At 43.2% G+C, this 20096-nt stretch overlaps 1 protein-coding gene across 11 annotated transcripts in view; it reads left to right on the top strand.

Moving 5' to 3' along the window:
- Nucleotides 1–20096, top strand: part of ESRRG (estrogen related receptor gamma) — a 581699-nt gene that overhangs the window by 88548 nt on the left and 473055 nt on the right. Inside the window, exon 1 of one of the 11 annotated variants that reach the window (XM_019639654.1) lies at nucleotides 1040–1061. The exons of 9 other annotated variants lie outside the window; for them this stretch is intronic. The gene's annotated coding sequence lies outside the window, so the exon portion shown is untranslated. Of the gene's footprint in view, nucleotides 1–1039; nucleotides 1062–20096 lie in introns of those variants that run through there. One more of the 11 variants, XM_019639648.1, reaches the window with a different exon arrangement.

Below are 20096 nucleotides of genomic sequence, written 5' to 3'. Positions count from 1 at the left end.
CCTCAAGTTTTGGTTAACGTTGTCATGTGTCTGTCCCCTCCCCACGAGGCTACGTTTCTTCATGCTCCATGATTTTAAGAAGGAAACTACAATCCATGAAATAGAAATGTATGTAAACTTTGCTGCTGCTGTGGTTAGACAGGGAGGTAATCAGCATTGAGGCTGTGCTATTCCTTCCATTTTCTTCTGGAATTCTCTTATCCTCTCCTCCACATTTAGGACAATGGTGGGATTATGGAGCCTGGTGGGAGGAATACTCTCCAAGCATAATCTTTCTGGCACTGCTTTCAAACCTGGAGCGTGAGGGTAGCTCCCATATTGGGCAAGGAAAGACATGAGGAGGGTTGAGCGTCATTGGCTGACTTTCTCCATAAAGGACAAGATGGTCAATATTTTAACCATTTCTGGCCACGCATAGTCCCTGTAACACAGTCTTTTTTTTTTTTCAACAACCCTTTGAAAATGTTTTTTCTTTTTAGCTTTCAAGGTATAGAAAAATAGGACCCAGTTTGGCCTCTGTGACAAACTCTCCTGTAGAGTTTTGATTGCAAACAAACTATATTCTAAGTCACTTCAATCTTCAATTTTTCTAGTAGCCACATTGAAAAAAGTCAAATGAAAGTTTAATTTTAACAGTGCATTTTATTTGACCCAGTATATCTTAAATATTACCATTTCAACATGTAACTGATATAAAAATTACTAATGAGCTATTTTGCATTCTTTGGATACTAAGTCTTTGAAATCCTGACTAGTTACATTTCAAGCGTCCAGTAGGCACATATGGCCGGCAGTGATCACCATACTGTGCAGCTCGGCTCTGCAGCATCTTTGACAAGGGTTCAGCCAGTCTCCTTTAGCCCAATCACCTTCAATGAGCCAGGAAATTTAAAAAAAAAATGAAGATCTTAGAACTAGAAGGAGACTTAGAGATCATCTAGTCTAATCCTTCATTTTGTAACCCAGGAAGCCGAGGATCAGAAAGGCTAAGCAGCACAGCAGCAGGACTGAGATCTCTGGACCTGCCAGTGGCTTTGGCTCCACACGGTGAGACCTCTCAGGTATGCAGACTGGTCGTCAACGACCCTTTACCTGGGGGGTCAGCAGGAAAATGGTTGATTTTTGTGGTCGTGGTGATGTGTTGATCCGATGCATAGCTCAGGGTGAGGCCCTATTTGTGACCTGTGGCAAATGTGTGAGAGGTCTGGTTGGGAAGAGGGGTGCTGTCTGTGGGCGTAGAGAAAAGGGAGGGGGAGACCTGTGCTCTGATCACCTGGACAATGGACATGTAAATAAGAACATGTGTGCGTGTGTCGTGCATGTGTGATGCGTGCGTCATGCGTGTCTTTGTGGGGCGCTGCTTCTGGGCCATCTTCTTGTCTCTTGAACCTCGGCATCAACCTAGATGAAGGGTGGGATGTGGGAGCTAGGGGTGGTGGGGTGGCGAGGATACTGAACGTTGATTGTTCTCTTTTCTTTGCCTGGGAAATGCCGGTCCCTTGGGGTAAAAGGAGGATTAAGCTGAGTAAATATTAGTTGTGCAATCAGAGTAAATGGAAGAAAGCAAAGTTTCATTGCTTTAAAGCAGCCTAAACCCCTGCCTTTCCTTGGACATTTTCTTTGTTTTTGATCAGTGTGCATTTTTCTGTTTTGGATCGGACTCCTTTTCTCCTCGCTTAAGGGAGTCGCAGACCTGCTAAAGAATTTTATGAATAGAAAAGCCCTGTAGTGCATTTAGCTTGGGAAAATGCCCCTTAGAATAGATTGTTTCTGAGTCAAGTGCATAAATATTCTGGCTCAAGACTGTACCCTTTTTTCTTAATGAATTGGCCTGGCAGTAGATGAAGCCCAATGTGGTCTAGTCGAGTGCTCCAGAGAGAAAAACTGAATGGACACAAAGCCCAGCCATAGTTTTCAACTTTATGTAACGTGTTTTGCAATATATTAGGAAACTAGCTTTATGGCAACTGGCAGGACCTGTTGTGTAAGTCGGCCCGTTTGGAAGGAGTTTGGTGTCTTCCTTTAACCTCCAGTTCCCTCGTTGGTGAATTTTGAAGACACAAACAGTCGCCAAGAGGCCTGCTCCGTTTCCTGGTTAGTCATTCAAGTTTATCGCCCCTTACAGCCACTTTCCAAGCCAGTAGGTATAAAAAGAGGAATTTTTCATGGATTACTGTAAAAGAGGGCTTCTAATCAATTTTTATTATTTTACGCCCTCTGCTTTTTATACCACCCCCACCAGCTGGTTAATCATGCAAAAGCTGAACACTTCATTAGTCAGTACATGTTTGCCCATGGGCATTTCTGTAGTAAATTAGTTCTTCCTATTTATACAGGTAAGTCACGGCCAAAAGTCTTACAAGGTGTCAAAGGTAAGGGTTAGAATTAATTTCTTCTTCTCCTCCCTCCTCTTCCTCCTCCTTTTAATTCAGGTATTCTAGAGCACCCGTTTCAAACTCTGAGCTCTAGTGACACACACTTATTTTTGAATGAAAGAGAAGATATTTTTTTCTGGAGGACTCATAATAGGGATGGCTAATGTGGCTTTTGGTGCAACCCTTGATTTTTCAGAAAGCGTGGGCCTAGGGTGCCGATACGTAGCATTTTTTCCCGGGCAAGACCAGGAAAAACGGCTGTGAAGAGTCTCTTTTGATTCAAGCAGAAGGCAGAGAATAGCGGCTAGACAGAGCCATTAACAAATTCTTCCTGCACACTGGTGCCGTGTACTCATGCAGCGGGGTGTATGGCCTGTGTACAAACAAACACATTAGCTATGTATAGGTGAGCTTTCCCCCCCCCCCGACATTTTGTGCTAATTTCCAGAAGTTGGAAAAAATATTCTTTGCTGGCTTTATTTTTCAGAAAAAAAAGCGAACAAACTACTTGTGTATTTGAGGGGGAAATAGTGATGAATGACTGACTGACTCCTGAAATTTGCTCTTCCTTAAGACACAAACTTTAAATCAGAAGTCTCTCTGGGAGGAATTATTTTCAATAGAGTTTCTATCATTTTGCAAATTCAGCTAAACAGGCAACGCGCAGGCCTCTTCTGACCTTGGCATCGAATCTTGGTAAGTCTGTACTCAAAAGGAGGGTGGGCTTGTGTCTGCTGGCCATGATTCTCTGTATGTAGGAGCCAAGTTTCTGCCTCTGATGTGGGATCTTTTAGTCCACTTTCTGCAGAGCCTTCCCAGCAGAAGAGTCTTCTGGCAACATCTACTCTTGTTGTCTCCTCCATGGAGGTTTTAAGTCCTTCCAGATCTCTGTGTGGAGTGGAAATGGTGATACAGGTTGCATCCATTCCTTCTGTAAAGCTGAAATAACGTGCTGTTCTGTAAGGTCTGTGCCCTTGTATAGAGTATGTGGAGAGAAGGAACACACATCGCTGGAGGTGAGAGGGGAGTGGAGGTTGTGTAGAAATTCTAGGAATGGGATCCAGGGGGAAGTGCAAGGTCAAATCTGCTCATCCTTTGAATCTTTGTGATTTTTGTTGCTGTTTCTAGAAAATGGGGATAAATATCGGTTGACTGTTGTTTGCTCTCTTTCCACCTCTGATAAGACGTTCGGTTCAAAAACCTTGATAGGCAAGGTGATTAGAGAAAGGCTAGCTTGACATACCAGTAATGCCCGAGTGATACTCTTGACCGAGACGACATCTTTCATTGCTTTACCCTTAAAGGTAAATGTTGTACCATATTGTTCTGTCTGCTTTGATGTGTCATATTTTTATGCTCAGGGTTTTGACCAAACCCCATCCCAAACTAGGAACCCAAGCTTTACCTCACATGTTCGGCCTCCTTTCTGATCTGCACAGTGAGTTGTTGGTTGCTGGGAGTGAAACTTTTTCTGTTCACGTTGGCTTAATTCCAGTTTAATGGTGTGGTGTGCGGTTCCTTGCTTGCAGTTTCTGCTCCTGTTTAAATACTAAAATCTATTGTTTGTCTCCATTTCTAGCCAACGTAACTGTGTTTCTAACTGGCAGAAGCAATGAAGTGTACAGCATTATGAAAAACACTATTGCAGGCCTTAAGGTTTAACTTGATTTCTAATTACACTGAACCCGTTTGTAAGGGTGGCTTGGTAGGGCTGAAGAATGCATTTAACAAGGAGCTAGAGTATAAGGAGAGAAGGTCGGCATTTGGGGGGTTTGGGGGAGCTTATCTTCTCTAAGATGGCGCCTGTCGTTGGGCGGAAGATTGGTCACCATTTCTTCTATATATCATATGGTCAAGTTTTTTCATTTTCCTTTGGGGATGGGAGATAGTAACAAAATTGTTCTCTGATTCTTCTGAATTGTTACAGTCGGTAGGAAGTTGATCTTGGGGACAGTGTGTTTTGGGAACAGGATGAACATGTGGCCTTCATGATGGGTGATGTTTTAAAAATGTACATAGACCCTTGGAAAGCCTTACCTTATAAGATACATCTTTTCAAACAGTCTTGGGGGACTTGGTCCACAGTAAACACAAGAAAAGAAAGGGGTGCTGCCTGGTCAGAAAAATTCTGGCAGCTGCGTACAACCATTAATACCCAAGACTAGGCTCCTTGTGGGGTAGGCAGGGTGGGCGGGAAGGGCACCCCTTCAGGTGGAACACCATTTCCCAGCACTGGGGCTCTGTGTGGAATGTTTCTTATTAAGCAAGTCATCCATAAGACTCTGTAGGCTGTTTGTGGGTGGCAGAGCGCTGCACTCCGCAAAGTTAATGCAGTTAATAGTCAACTGAACTTTGGGGGTGGGAATGGGGTCACTAACCCCTGAGGCAGATTTGCTAGAAAAGGCTACACATTAATAGCACTCCAAATCAGACACCCTCCCCCAAGTGGATAGCCACACGTGTTACCACATGTAAAACGTCACCACTTCAGCCAAACTCAGGGCAGAGGTGCTCTTGCATCACATTTTTTGCTGAAGCGCTGGCCTCCCCTGAACCCATCTCTCTTTGGAAAGGAAGTGAATGGCCTTAAGTGACTGTATATTTTACATACTCTTTAATTAACACTGAGTGATGTCCTTAAAACTCTTGCCATCTGCAGGTTCTTCCAATAACTGGGACCAATTTGGTTCTGATTCTCTGCTGAATTTAATTGAAATGAAGCATGTCTGGCCTCTCTGTCTTTGCCTTAAAGGGAAAGATGGTCTGTGGCTTCGTTGAGCCCACCGGCTGGGTCCTTTGGGCGGGGGGCGGAGAGGTCTAGTCAGCAGGTAGAGCGGTGGCGAGTATCTCACAGGCCACAGGTCAGGGCTCTGTTCACGCCTCCAACTCAGGTAGGAATTAAATCACAAGTTGCTGAAAGTTCCATGGGGCTCAGCGGGCCAGACGGGAGTATGGGAAACGAAAGGCACGGTGTGAAGGCACCACGCACGGCTGACCTCAGTGGGGAGAAGTGAGGCAGTGGCTGTTCTCTGGTGAGACTTTGCTCTTTACTGTTTCACTGGAATTTTCCTTTTTTCAGCTATTTCTTCTCTCATCTTACGCATGTTTTATTCCAGCTAGGAATCGTAGGTAAAAGGGAGGATAGAAAATCAGAATGAAAATGACCTACCATCACTGTGGTCATTCAATCGCACTGTAGCCACATAGCATCATATTAGTGGTTTTCCAGGATGGGGTCTCCTAAGACTTTGGTATGGTCCCCCCTCTTCAAAATGACTTCTTGGTATAATGAACAGTCATCTAATATTTTTCAGGACGCTTAAGTTACATTCTTCTGTTGACCACATCAGATGTCTTGACTCTGGGGTTCTGTGCAATGTAAATATGGGCTGCTTTTGGACCTTTCTACATAAAAATGTGGGCAAGGATAAATGAAGCTCGTAGAGGTCACTGTTTTACCGGTGAACATCCTTAATAGGCAGGGGAAGAACAGTAGCATTTGACAGTGACTTCGGTGGAGTTTTCAGTTATCTGTGGACAGCCTTTACCCTCTCCACTGCCCATGCCCACAAAGAGCCGAGTTAATTTTCTTGTGCATCTACTTTTTCCGCAAGACATATTGATTTACACCAGAAGTTAGAACCAAAACCCTAGACGGAGGTTATTCGGGAGTTTTAAAAAGAGATCTATTTTGGGCCACAATTATCCAAAGTAGACATTACCCTATTGAGTGTTTATCTTTAATGACGGAAACTGGCAAAGTCGTCGTGCAGGAACACTTAATGGTGTCCATTTCCCTACGTCCTAGATTCCTAAAGACGTTTTTGAACCTGATGACCCTACAGACTCCAGGTCCCCATGCCTTGTAGCCTGTGGGTCTCAGCAGCAGCATGAGGAAAGGGGTGGTGGTGGGGGGCGTGTTTAGAAGCACGGGCTCCACAGCCAGGTGACCTGGCTCCTTACTAGAGAAGTGACCTTGGCCGTGTTTCTGAGCGTCCCCATGCCCCCTTGCCTCATGCAACGTGGAGAGGATGTTACTAAGTCCCTTACATGGTGGTGGTGGGAACTGGCCGAAATGGTGTTCACAGATGACTCAGCACACAGCTGGCCCATAGAAAATGCACAGGAGCATTTCATAGGTGCGACAGAATGTATGATGGTTTGAAGCAAGGTCTCAGGGGCCCTCCTGCCTGTTTTAAAATATATCCCTGTTGCTAATCAGCTGAGTACTCTTGAGTAAGTTACCTAATCTCTCTCTTACAGATGAGCCTCACTTTGCTCATATATAATACAATGGAAAAATAACAGTACCTACCTCATAGGGCTGTTGTGAAGAATAAATGAGGTGGTGCATATTAAAGCACTCAGCATAGTTCCTAGCACAATTAGTGCTGCATAAATCTTGGGCGTTATTATTCTTGCGGCTGCTAGGAAGGCACGCCGAAGGCACAGTTAAGGAGAAGTAAAAGATCATAAAGATTGAAGTGGGTGAGCAGAAATGGAGAGGGATACAAAAGGAAGGATGGAGCAGAGAGGAAAAGATAGAGATTTAAATCAAGGAAAAAAAAATGCTTCTGATGATGAGTGGCTGTATGATGCTCCTATCTGCAGTCCTCAGCGTCTTTATCTCTTTTTCATGGAAGTTGGAGTGGGCGGCTGATCACTAAGGTCCCTCTTGCCTCCAACCTCTGTGATGTCATGAAGCCGCTGTGACAAAGACAATCTAACTGTTCTAGCCGGAAGTATGTACAGCTCTAAAATTTCCTTGGAAATGATACACAGTTATAGCCTCACTGTTAATTGCAAAGCCTTTGTTTTCCAAAAGCATCTTCTAGGTTTATGAGATCTTTTGACTGTCATGACTATACCTTCTGGCTGCCATTTCTCCTTAAAAGATGGCCTGTCCACTCATCCTTCAGCACACATCATGGTTTGTCACAGACTGATCTAGGACTGGTTAGTCCTGATGGGCAGTCGGGGAAACTGATGTATGACACGCGTGGTCTTCAGCATTTAAAGGTCCTCAGTTCCTGGGAGGGTAAGCACTCTGCTTCCCCGCCCCCAACTTTTAGTTTGGGGGCCAGGGGTGGGAGGTCAGTGAGCAGAGGCGTGTAGATCATATCACAACCCAAGCGCCAAGGAAGTCCCCGCTCCTGTCATTGTTCCAGGAAGCATCACAGAGAAGGGGATTTCCATATGTTTGAACATGGATGGAAGATGACTTTTAAAATCGCAATTGCTGTTACATAAATTTAGCTCTGAAGGATTTCTCTTTCCTTTTAAGTAGGTCCAAGAAAACAGTAAAAACTCACCTTCACTCTGGTGATTTCAGTGGCTCTAGGCTGTATCCCAGAATTGACGACCTGGCTTCAGGACAAATCAAACTTATCCCACACTGGAAACGGACATAACTTCAGGCTCTGGGAAACTCCCCTCAAATACCATGTAGATGCAGGAGCTTCTCTCGGCATCTTCCTTCCAGTTCCTGGGCTCCTGTGCCCTCCATATTGGCCTGATTGGTCTACATGGAATTAATACACAACCACAGCTGATTTCTTGTCTTAAAATATATTGAGAGGTAAACTGCAGGAAAATTCGATCTTTTCTGGGCACACTGCTTTTTGTTCAAGTGTAGTGTACATTTTGATAGAACAATCTAGATACATTAAATTAACATATTGGGGCCGGCCGAGTGGCTCGTTGGTTAAGAGTTGGCTTGGGAGCATGAGCGCTGTGCAGTAGGGCCGCCGTTTCAGATCCCACATGGGCCAGTGACACTGCGCCCTCTACAGCTAAGATGGTGAACAACAGCTCGACCTGGAGTTGGGCTGCCGTGAGTCACCGGCCACGGTGTAGGCTGCAGGGGGGCTGCAGGGGGCTACTGTAAGCTACTGTGAGTGGCCGTCCAATGGCTGGTGACCAGTCTGCCTCAGCCGGGGAGAATGCAATGATTACAATACCAACATGAGCCAGTGGAGCAATGTCCTCCACAACTAAAGAACAAAAGGACAGCAACTTGTCTGTTCCCCTTCCCCGATTCCCCAACGCTGTTCTCTCTCCCAATTCCCCAATAATATCTTTAAAAAAGAAAAAAAATTTAACGTATTGCATTTGCTTCTTTTTTCCATTGGGAATGCATCTTGGCCAAAGTAGAAGGGAATGATGGTTTGACACAAGACAACGGATTTGGCAGTTTTCTGTGCTTCCAGCCTAGGTTAGTTTTCTAGCAGGTGTCCATCTCAAGGAACAAAAGGAATATTTATTTAAAAGGGCAACAAGCTTAACACCTCCATCCCACTGGGCTACCAGCCTGCCTGCCTTCTTTTCTTCCTTCTTCCAACACATATCTGTTGAGTGCCTGCAAGGAGCAGATATTGCTTCAGACAGTGGGGGTACCACTCAGAACAGAGCCTACGCTGCTTCCTAAAGCCTCTTTCCTGGGTTACTAGACATACCTGTCAAGGTGCCAGGCAAACACGGGGTTGATGCCCCCATTAAGCCAGTGTTGCGGCAGCCTCCCAGCAGTGAGGGCCACTGGGGAGAACTCATTTGCCATCAAGTACAATCAGCGTTAAAAGAAATGACCATCAGTAAATTTGGGACGTGTTAGTTTTAATTTCCTCGCCTCACTGTGTGCATATGAGCGGGCGGCCATTTGCATATGGGAATCCTGTCATAACAGTTTCAGGAAGTGATTTGTTAATAATCAAGTTCTCTGAATGGCCCTAAATCTGTCATTGATGTGGGTCTGGATAAAGCAACTCTTCCACCCGCCCATTTTGGGGGCCTTTTTTTTTTTTTTTTTGGCAGAGCATGAGCCAGAATGAAAACTAGCCATCAGAACAAAATTTGGGACAGCTGGGGTGCTTTGCAATGAAGGCTTTTGGCTCCACAGTTCAAATAATCACAATAGCAGCTCAATTTAGCCTTTGGCTGAATGGCTCTGGCAGGGCACAATGAAAAATAATTATTTCATGGCCTGCTTATTTCTCCCTTAACCAATGAACTCTCAGACCTCTTCAGGCTTATGTAAATATTCTGCTATGCACAAGGATGCAGCTATTACCCCATAATGTCCCTATTTAGGAAATGGTTGTATGTCACCCTTGTGGGGTGGAAAGCAAAACTCAACAACTTTTTGAGATATCTGTTTAGAGTGGGGAAAGAAAAAAGATAGGAAGACATTTAATGACCGGAGAATGAGGCCACAGTCACAGCTGCCAAATAAAAAAACTGGTTGCGTCCCAGACCCTCACTTAGAAGGCAGCATATTAGGATGTGTTACTGTGTCTGATGTGGCAGGAACAGTACTGCACAGAGTATGTTGAAGTATGCTAAGTATAGTATCGTTACAAGGAGGAGCAAGTCGAACCCTTGTATATAACCCAAAAGCTGGAGCTTTTGAGGCTATATACAGAATGGTTCTCCACAAACTTTTTGTCACGTGCTTGCCTGGTTTGCTCTCGTTACTGTCACTGTGCTGTACCCCTGGCCCTGTTCCATCAGCGCGTGCCTTTGCCCTGGGTTCTTTGAATGGAGTCATGGAGAGGTGGATGGGATAAATTAAGCATGGCAGCAAGCCGAATAGCCACCCTAGTCCTGAAGCCCTTCAAGGTTTCTGCTCAGATCGCATCCATCTCCTGTATTTTTGAGCCACCTTTTCAGGTCAGCTGTATCTTAGCACAGGGCACCTGTGTCACTGGATGACCAATTCCTGTTCAATGAGAGTCCATGGCTTTGCAGCTCAGTTGGTCAAAGCAGAGTGGTAATGAGATCAGTCATGGGTTTGATCCCTACAGGAGCCAGTTGACTCCATTCTGTCCCATTAACCCCTGCCAGCTGCTTTAGGTCATGGGTGGAATGGGGTGAGAGAGTGTGAATGGCTCACTGCAAACCATCCCACTACCGGGCAACCAGCTAGTCCGACTGACAGTGGGTCTGGAGTGATCTTTCTAAATGACAGCAGATGGGGCGGTGGGAATAGATAAGCAACCATGAGCTTAATGCCCTTTTCCCGCATCTGTGTGTGTTGCGGGGTTGAGGGATGTAGGGGTGGGTGTTTCTCCTGTTAGGTAAGTGCAGGTTTTTTTCTTGCCTTGAAAACCCTGCACCAAGTGAAACTCATACTATGATCCACATGATCTGGGTTTAATGAGTGGCATTTCTTCTCAAAGTATATTTTTTAAAAAATTGGTAGTCATGTCATGCGTCAGGATGAATTTCTAAATGTAAATGAGATTCTCCCAGTAATTTATTTACATTTGTTTTCAGCACAACAAATGAGACATCACGTAGCTTCATAATTTTCCATGACCGAGTCACCAGCATGCAGTGTGTAATTTACCGTGATTTAAGATGCTTATCTGTAGGGTTTTCAACAGTACCTTATAAGGCTTAAACAAGAGAAAGGGATTCTCTGTGCATTTCACTCCTTTCTCTCCTTGTCCTTGCCATCCCCCACACAAGCATTCTGGGGCCCACTAAAATCTGTAATCTTGCTTCTTTGAAGGATCTTACATGGAGGGTAGGAGATATTAGTCCTCTTTTTCCAATTCATGTAGGGCTGTTGTCACTGACAAAACTCCTATATAAAGAAGAGGAAGCAGTATTTCCTTTCAGATGTTAGAATGTGTGAACTCACATCAGTTAGCGTTCAAGGCCTGGCTTCCTCAGAGTACAGTGTTGTAGGAGGTAATCTTGAGAGTTGAGCCACAGCATTGTAGGTCAAGGTGGAAGACAGAGTGTGTCTGATGGATATGCAAATACTTTACAAACTCTATCCAGAAGTCTCGAACATGTGTTATATTTTCCTGCAGTTTTACGTTTTTAGTTTTATCATGTGGCACTATGACACCAGCCTTCCTCAATTGTTGTATCCTGGTTCTAAATAAGGAGGAAAATTCCATAGGGGTCACTTACATGCTGTATTCCCCAGGGATTTTTTATTTTATTTTTTTGTGCTGCTTGGTTGATTGTAGAGAAACAACGTGAGGGTATTTGAGGACCTTTGCGACTTGGAGCAGAGCAAGAAAGGAGGTGCCACGTAATTCCATGGCCCTGAGTGTGCCTATGGCTGACAGTCCGTGGAGAGCAGTGTTAGGGATACCAGTGTTCTGCTCATTTTATCTGGGTACATAGTCATGGGCAATTCACAGTATGGCCTCACTCTCCTTTAAACAACCACCGAAATCAGTACATTCGAAATACTTTCTAATTAGAGCTAAGATGTACAAAGAGACTGTTTTATACGTATGTTCTCTAAGCAAAACTTTCTGGTTTTGTTCAGTGAACAACTATTACAAGCTTTCGGTGGGACAGCCGCTGTATTAGACCTTGAGGATGGATAAAATAGAGCCACTCCCACCAGGGCTTGCTCTGGTCCTCTTTATATAAAGGAAAACCTCATTTCCAGGAAGAAAAAATAATGATAAGTGAAAGAGAAGGACAACTGTGACATGCTCAATGTCTCTTAATACTTAAAGCATCTTCTTTAATTATTTGTCCCAAAGTCCCTTGGGATGTACTTGTCAGTAGTTCCACTGAATGGTACATGCATACTTCAGACATATGTTTTGGTTCTGGCAGGCTACTCTTTCAATAGTATTGGTGAATGCACGAAGCATTGTTTTGCTTGCAACATTTGTCTCCTTACCACTGATATGCTTGTAAGATATTTGTCGGGGTTGTTCAGGCATTGACATGTAAGGCAAATGTTACCAACACATAAAAAAATGGATTCTTTTTGGAAGTGGTGGGAACGTCATGTATTTGTGGAAAATTCTAGGGACCTAAGCCCTCTCTCTCTGCATTTTTCTCTGCTGGAAATTTTAAAGCAACTTCCAAGCAAGGCCTCACAGGCCAAATTCTAATCTCTGTTTCCAGGCTAGAGATTTCCAGTCTGGTTAATAAAACCGGATGAAAAGAAGAGGATTGTGTTGAACCTGGGTGCTTGAATTGTTTCAAGTTCTTCCAGGAGAACTGCAGATAGAAGACACACCTACAATTCACCTTATACAGAAAAGACATTGGAACTTTCCTGCAACTATAAAGTTAGCGGCTGGTGGTTTTTCATTGCCTTGAGCGTCTATGGTTTTGGTAAAATGTTCCATGGAGTGCTCTTACCCCCGAGGCAGATCTTGCTAAGCACACACTTTGGGCAGTGCCCAGGCTCCTTGCTGCCCTGAGGATGCCAGCTTAAGGAGTCAGGGAAGACGGGCGGATGAATAATGACCACGTGTTGTCGTGCCCTAGTGTGTCCCGTGTAACAGTGTGCTAAGTGCATGATAGCAACAGGCTTAAGATGCCGTGAGAAGGAAACGCCAAGAAGCCAGTTTAGACTTCACAGATGACATGTCCTTTGAGAGCATGTACAAAGGATGAGCCGTAGTCACCGGGCAGACCTAACTGGGGAGGGACAGTCACACACAGCAGAAGGGACAGTGAGCACAAGGGAAGAGGTAAGACATTAGTTTATATTCAAAGAACTGCAAGTCATTCCGCTGGACTGGAATACGGCCTTGGTGGACCGGGAAGGAGGGAGCCGAGCAGGAAGATGAGGCTGGAAAGAGAGGCAGGTGCCCGATCACAAAAGGCTTTGTGCACGATATTAAAAAGTTCGGTCCGTGTTGAGTAGGATGATGGAGGGGCATTGAAAGATTTAGGAGGAAGGTGGCATGTCTCAGTTTTCATTTTGAAAAGATGACTCACGACTGGGTGGGGGATGGAAAGAGGAAGACCAGGCTAGGAGGCCGTCCGGGTGGAAGGGTCCCTTGCATCTTCTTTGGGAGTGTGTACCTTTCAATATGCTGGAGAACCTGGCCTAACGGTGTGGAGATGTTAGAGAGTTTTCAAAGAAAAGGAATGGTATGATTCAAGAGTGGGGGTACCAAATCAGGAAGGAATGGGAAATGAGAATAATTTAGTCGAAATGCAGAGACGCTAGGGGAACATTTAATAACCATATTTCCATAGCAAAATTGGCTCATGAATCAGGGTATCAGTTCAAATACAAAATCTGTTATCCATAGTTTGGAAATCTAAAAGAAGTTGTTGGTTTTTATTTCTGAATGTGTTTTATAAATTTGGCCACAAAACTTACTTGGCAGCAAAATCTAACCTTAACTGACATCGGGCAAATTATATTCTTTTGTTTATTCCACTATGTGTGACTATTTGTTATCTTTTGCTGCAGAAATATTTACATGTTAGTGGCATTTTTTTCAATTGCTGCTGCTACTGCTATCACCATAAACTGTTACTGTCAACCAACATCTATATAGCATAGTGCCATTTTTAGGACATTTAACATGTTTAAATTGACTTTTTCAGAAACCCTAAAGGATAAATACCAATATTGCCTCAATTTGAATACATGAAAAAACCTGAGGCACAAAAAGTCAGGTGACTTGCCTAACGTAATATAGTTAAGGAGGAGACAAGCTGGAAACTAAACTTTAATTTCTTCTCTTTTTTTCTAGAACTTTAAACAAAATAAGCAAAAATGTCCTGATAATGAACCCTGCTAATAGTGGAATAGGTTCCCCCTTTTTTGAGTCCTGTGGGCTCTCTTTTTTTCTCCTGAGATCTTGTAAGTTAAAAATCAAGATGGATTCCGTCATGTCTGACGTGGCTCAGATGTGATCCTGTCTGACATCAGTGTGAATAATAACACTTTCATTTATTCTCAATGTAAATGAGGCCGAGAAGAGTTGTTTGTATTATATTATACTGTTTTCCATTTGTGTGTTGGTAATTTCCACTATAATGTATTGCAGTTCCCGCCTCCCAGGCTAGAAATGTCATGAAAAAGACTAGTGTGATAGCTGTGCATTTCACACTATTCGACAGGATAGTACAGTTGTAGAGCTGCTCACTGGATAAGATAACAGATGTCTATAATTCTAAAATAAGAAGCTTTTTAAATGTATATCATTGCTGAGTATCCTGTCCCAACTTCTGATCTATGGCATGCTTATTGCAGAAGTCAATATCCTGATGTTACCAGAGAAAAAACTATATCACCTACTGATTTGCAGTCTGTTAAAATGTGCCAACAGGCTGTTGTGGTTATGTCTCTCTCAGTAAAACAGTTTACTGATGAGATTTTCAGTTTTTCTGTATCGCATGAGGATACAGTGTGTAGACATATGTCTGGATATATAGGCACCAGGTATCCGAGCTGATAATTACTTTTTGCAAGTCAATTCTTAAAATACTCATATTTTGCTCAGATTATGCATTTCTTAATAACATTGGTCAAACTGGGTCCATTTATAGCACAATTTGACAGAATACATAGCTTTGGAGACATGATAGCAGAGTCAGAGAGGCGATATAAGGGAAATATCTTTTGAGGGTTCTCTTCCTGCAAAGAGCACATAGCTACCACAGGCCTCCCAGCCTAAATATTTCCCCCAAGTAATGATGGTGAAAATGATGATACGGATGGATGATAACGGGGATAAGGGTTGGAGGAGGGTCAGAGGAGGGAGAAGGGGAAGAAAGATGAAAATAATAACTTAGATGCAAAGAGCAGTTTATAGTTTCACTAAATGCTTTCAGAGGCTGTAAAGTAGGCAAGGCATTATTTTAAAAATGAGATTTTTGTCTCAGCTAAATTGTTACTTGAGTGAGGTCACTTGCGCAGTGTCTTGAGAAGCCAAATTCCTGTGTACCTGATTCAGGGTCAGTAATTGTCCCATTACACATACACAGAAAGAAATCATACTTATCTGTATCAAATATATGAATAATGTTACACTTACGAAGCGTGAGTCGATAGCATCTCAGTCTATATTATGATAGTACCTATTTCTGCACTGTTTAGCATTTTGTTAGATTGGATTTTATTCTCATACCATCAGCCTTCCCCTTTCCTCACCTCTTTCATTTCCCACCATGTTTTAATCTATGTTCTAAGATCTGTGCTTCTCACTGGACTTATCGGACATTTAGCCGTAAGATCAGAGACACAGAATTCCCTTCCAGTTTACTCCCCAAGTCAGTTGTTTCAGCCACAGGAAGGAGGAGGTAACATTAACCCAAGCCTCTTTTTCAGTATATTTCTTCCAATTCTCACTCTAACGTTAGCCAAGAAAAATTGGATGTCCCTAAAATATCAAGCCATGCGTTAATTAAGATCCTCAGTAATATCTTGGCTCTTACATATATATTTCCAATTAGTGGGAAAATACGATAAAGTCTACAATTTTCATTTATTAAGCACATTTCCATAGAGCAAGATGGTATAAACACTTAGAGAATCTGTGTAGAGAGAAAGGAATCCTTCTATATAAACCTCCTCCAGCAGAATGATAAAAATAAATTGTGTGAGTTTGAGCCAGGTTTCAAGAAAATAAATTGATGTTCCTATATACTCACTTCCTCCAAACTGTGGACTTAATTCATATTTAGTTAGTATAAATCCAAAGGGTTAACAAGGGGGGGGGGAATTTGCTTTTCCAGCAGGGGTCTGGATGATGGCCCTTAACAAATACAAAATTTTACATTACTATAAAAGGGAGCTAAATATTAATAATACCAATAAGAAGATGGTAGAAGTCGACTGCAGCCAGAAAAATGCAAAGTAATATACTCAGCCCCGTGCTATTTTCAGAAACCCAGGAGCTGACCTATCAGGGGACCTGGGCTGTGTTGGCATGTGGAGCAGTGTAGAGAGGTGCCTGTTATAAAGAAAATAGATGGTTGGATTCAGGTTTCAAGGAAGCTGAGTTTAGAGGGGAGTCACTCTTCATTATTTGCTGAGCATATTATTCCACGGGGTCCCTCTCTCTGTTTTAATGATGCTTGGAAAATATTCCGAATTCAATTGCTCTGGGGGCTATAATGAATGGGGTATGAGAGTCCTGAAAAATAGGAGAGTTGGGTCTGATTAGTATTTGGCATGGAATCCTGCATCTTATTTAATCATATACCCAACTGTCTAAGGGGTTAGGAAAGGTGGAGAAGAAATAAATGAATAAAAATAAGAATAATTTAAGTTGGGTTCAACCTAAGGTAACTAATATGCTCTTCTTTTCACATCACACATGCATTTTCTCAGCTCCTGAGTTCTCCTCTTTAAAAGCCTGGGATGAAGACCTTGCCCAGTAAATACAGCCCCAGTATGAGGCTGGCAGGCTGTCCAAGTCCATGATTGTACTAGGTGGGAATTTCTTTGGAGAGACTATTCAGTGCCTTCCATTACTTCACATTTCTTACCTGTACAATTTCATAGGGGCCAGTATCATGGAAGAACAACCAGTGAGAGAGAACAATATTGGAAAGCACTTGTTTTAAAGCAAAACGTTATGACTACAGATGCAGAACAGAAGGGTACAGAATGAAAACAATTGCAGATTTTGATAGGTATGTTAGAAAAGAGTCACCGAGCGATTTCCTATTAATTCTGGGGAACTTATACTATTTTTAAAATATCCCACAAACCTTTGCCTGACAAAAGAAGAGTATGAAATAAAGCCTTAGTCCCTGCACTGACAGCTATTTCCATAGCAACCTGCCCGTCAATCAACACCCACTTAATCAAGCTTCAGAAAACACCCCCAGAAATAAATGTCAAAAGTCTTATGTGGGTTCTAAATTTAAATCAAACTTTAAAATAAATTAAAATAAGAACCTAAACACCCACAGCAGTCACAAAAGTAAATTTTATTTTGGTAGGAGGGAAAGGGGGGTAAAGAACAAAAGCCAAAGGAATTCTGGAAACAGACGCAAGAAGGAAAAATGGGGAAGATAGCCTTTTCCTGGCATTATTTGATCAACCATCTCTCATGTAGGGGAGCATCCGCTGTAACTAATCTGTATCTTTTTCCTCTTGCTTTGATGATTGGCTTTCATTTTCATGATACCATTCATTATATAAACCGTAATACCGCACTTCAGGGATGAGTCGTCTGACGTGATTTCTTAGGTCTGCGAGTCTGAAGTTGCCTAGCAGAGGGGCATTTTCAGGCACTATCGTTTCCCAGAAACTATAGAACGCTTGTTCTTGAATAAGTTGGAACATATTGAGTTAACTTGTTAAAATATCTATGGACACAAAATCAGATCAACAAGGGTTATACACATTTACATTATTGACCGAATGTATTATAATCATCATTCAACATTACAGCAGTTCTTGAACCTTTATTCTTTGCTACTAATGAAGTATGTTCTTCAAACATTCCTTTGGCATCAAGTGATATATGCTCAGAAAAATTACTTGTATATGATCGCCTTAGCTGTACATCTGTCTCAGTCTATAACAATGAGAGCTTGTGGTAGTATTGGTATGGGTTTGAATGTGTCCCCCCTCCCACCAAAAAAAGCATATGTTGGGCTCTTAACCCCCAGCACCTCAGAATGGGACCTTATTTGAGGACAGGGTCTTTATAAAGGTAACCATGTAGTGAGGGCATTAGGGGGGGGGGGCGAACCCAATAGGAATGGTGTCCTTATAAAAAGGGTAAATTTGGACATGGACAGAAAAGCACAGAAGAAAGACAACGTGAAGTGGCTCAGGAAGAAGACAGCCATCTGTTCTACAAACCGAAGAAAGAAGCCTGGGACAGATCCTACCCTCACAGCCTTCAAAAGGAACCAACCCTGTCAACTTTGGTTTTAGCCTGGCCTCTCGAACTGAGGCCCTACATTTCTGGTGCTTAAGCTGCCCAGCTTGTGGTCCTTTGTCACAGCCGCCCTAACAAAGGAATAGATGTCCCACGGGTCTAGTTCGGGGGTGTTCAAAGGATACCGAGCAAGGGGCGCGCAGAGCCTTGTCTAGTGGTCAGCCTAGCAAAGAGCCTCGCGAGCTGCCTGGCAGAGCGCAGCACCCAGGGCGAGTGTGGCAGGCCAGGGAGGGGCAGGAGCTTGAGGAACTGTGGCAGGAAGGAGAGAGAGATGCTCCTGTTCCTTCAGCCTAAACGTGGCCTTTGATTTGGCCTTTTCTAAATTGCCAACGTCCGCGTCAACTTCTTGCCATCTGTAACTCAAAACAGGGTTTCTAATGCTGTCAGGCGAGGAGCAGTTAGAAATGTTGTCCAGATAGAGGTGCGTCACTAACTGTTCTCAAGATAATAAATGGGGTCTAGGAGCTGCTTTTTCCTTAAATTTTATGCATTGGAGGTTGCGGGCCTCTGTTATCCTGTCTTATCATCCCTTTCATTCTTCACGTCAGTGGCTGTTGGCTTATGTATGTTGGCTTGGTGTATGCCTCTTGTGCACACACACACTTGTAAGTTTTACTAAGTTCTCAAATTCTAAAGCAAAACAAAGTCTTAAGTGCTATAGAAATAGATAGGCTTCTCAGAAGATGGGCCAAATATCTCTGATGGCAATTGGCTAGAATTGTAGAGATCTGGTCATGGAGAGACAGAGAAGCTGATAAAACTTAAGCACCAGATCACCTCACTTGCCTGGGCCCCCTTCAGCACTGTGTTTATGAATTTTACGTTTATATTTTGTATTTTTATTAAAGGGAGTTCCTCTCTCATTGCTTACGTTTCAGAAAACCTGAATATATCCCTGGTTCCAATGATGATGGGGCTTCTAGGAATCAGTAAATCCTGCAATGGGGGCAGAAAACCAAAGCAAGGGGAAGTTAGAACAAGGCTGAATGTCCAAACCAGGGCTGAATATATCCAAACCAGGGCTAAACATAGGAAGAGTTCAAAATGAGACAAGTGCTCAGAAACAAGTGATCAAACTTTGGACGAGAGTGAGGCATGTGGGGACCAGGGTTGGGGTAAGGGGATGAAGGCAATTACAGTCTGAAGCAGGCCCATGAGGACCACTGAGGAATTCCCTGGAAAATTCAGATTAAGAATGAGATAGGAGCTACCCACAAGTGAGCCCCCATTTTTTTTTAAGGATGTGTGTTTGTATGTGCGCGTACAGGAAATCACTTATATCTTTCCTTTTCAGAACAAAAGGAAGGAGAGAAGATTAAATAAGCTCTCATCTTAACTAAAACGAGGGGTAAAGATTTTAAGCCCTTGGGAGAGGGTCTAGCAAAGTGCTTTGTAGGTAGGCACTCAACCCATTACCTAATGTCTAGAGGAAGCCGGGCAGCTCACAAGGGTTCAGCCATTGGCAGCCTCTGTTCCCTACGGAGCCAGTGAAAAGATTCAGCTAATTTCAGTTGTCCATGTCATCGCTCAGATAAGCTCGGAGAAGGTCAGCCTTGCTCCCTGGCATTGTAGTGCCCACCTATAAACCTGTTTACTGAATCCCGGGCGAACTCGCATTTCAGCCGGGACTTCTTTTATGCCCCCAATAAAACAGGAGAAACAGGTTTGGAGGCCAGCGTTTTGACTTTGCTTTTGCTTGGCTTTTTTTAGTGGTAGTTATTTTCTCTGTAGAGTCTGTACGCTGCTGTGGAATGAGTTATTTATAATAACACGACTTTGCACATAGGTAGACATTTGCATAGTAAGCAGATCATATGGCGTTGGTGGCGCCTGGTGGGTAACCTTGGAATCATCAGTAGATTTCATTATTTAAGGTGCTCGTTGGAATTTGCAGGCCATTGTCCATAAATATTTTGCCTGTTGGTGCTGAAAAATGTCCATCAGAGGCATTTTTTCAATCTAACCTGTCTCCAGGGATGGGTAAGGTGGTAAGGAAGGGGCTGATACTGTGGAAAAGAGAACTCAATTTCTCTCTTCCTCCTTCTCCACTTTGGCTTCCCAGTCTCTACCACCCGCCTCGCTTACTCTGCCC

Source organism: Hipposideros armiger, unplaced genomic scaffold (assembly GCF_001890085.2).
Source record: "Hipposideros armiger isolate ML-2016 unplaced genomic scaffold, ASM189008v1 scaffold_45, whole genome shotgun sequence".
NCBI classification, from domain to species: Eukaryota; Metazoa; Chordata; class Mammalia; order Chiroptera; family Hipposideridae; genus Hipposideros; species Hipposideros armiger.
Note: the sequence above shows the minus strand (reverse complement) of the source record. Positions and strands in the feature narration are given on the sequence as shown.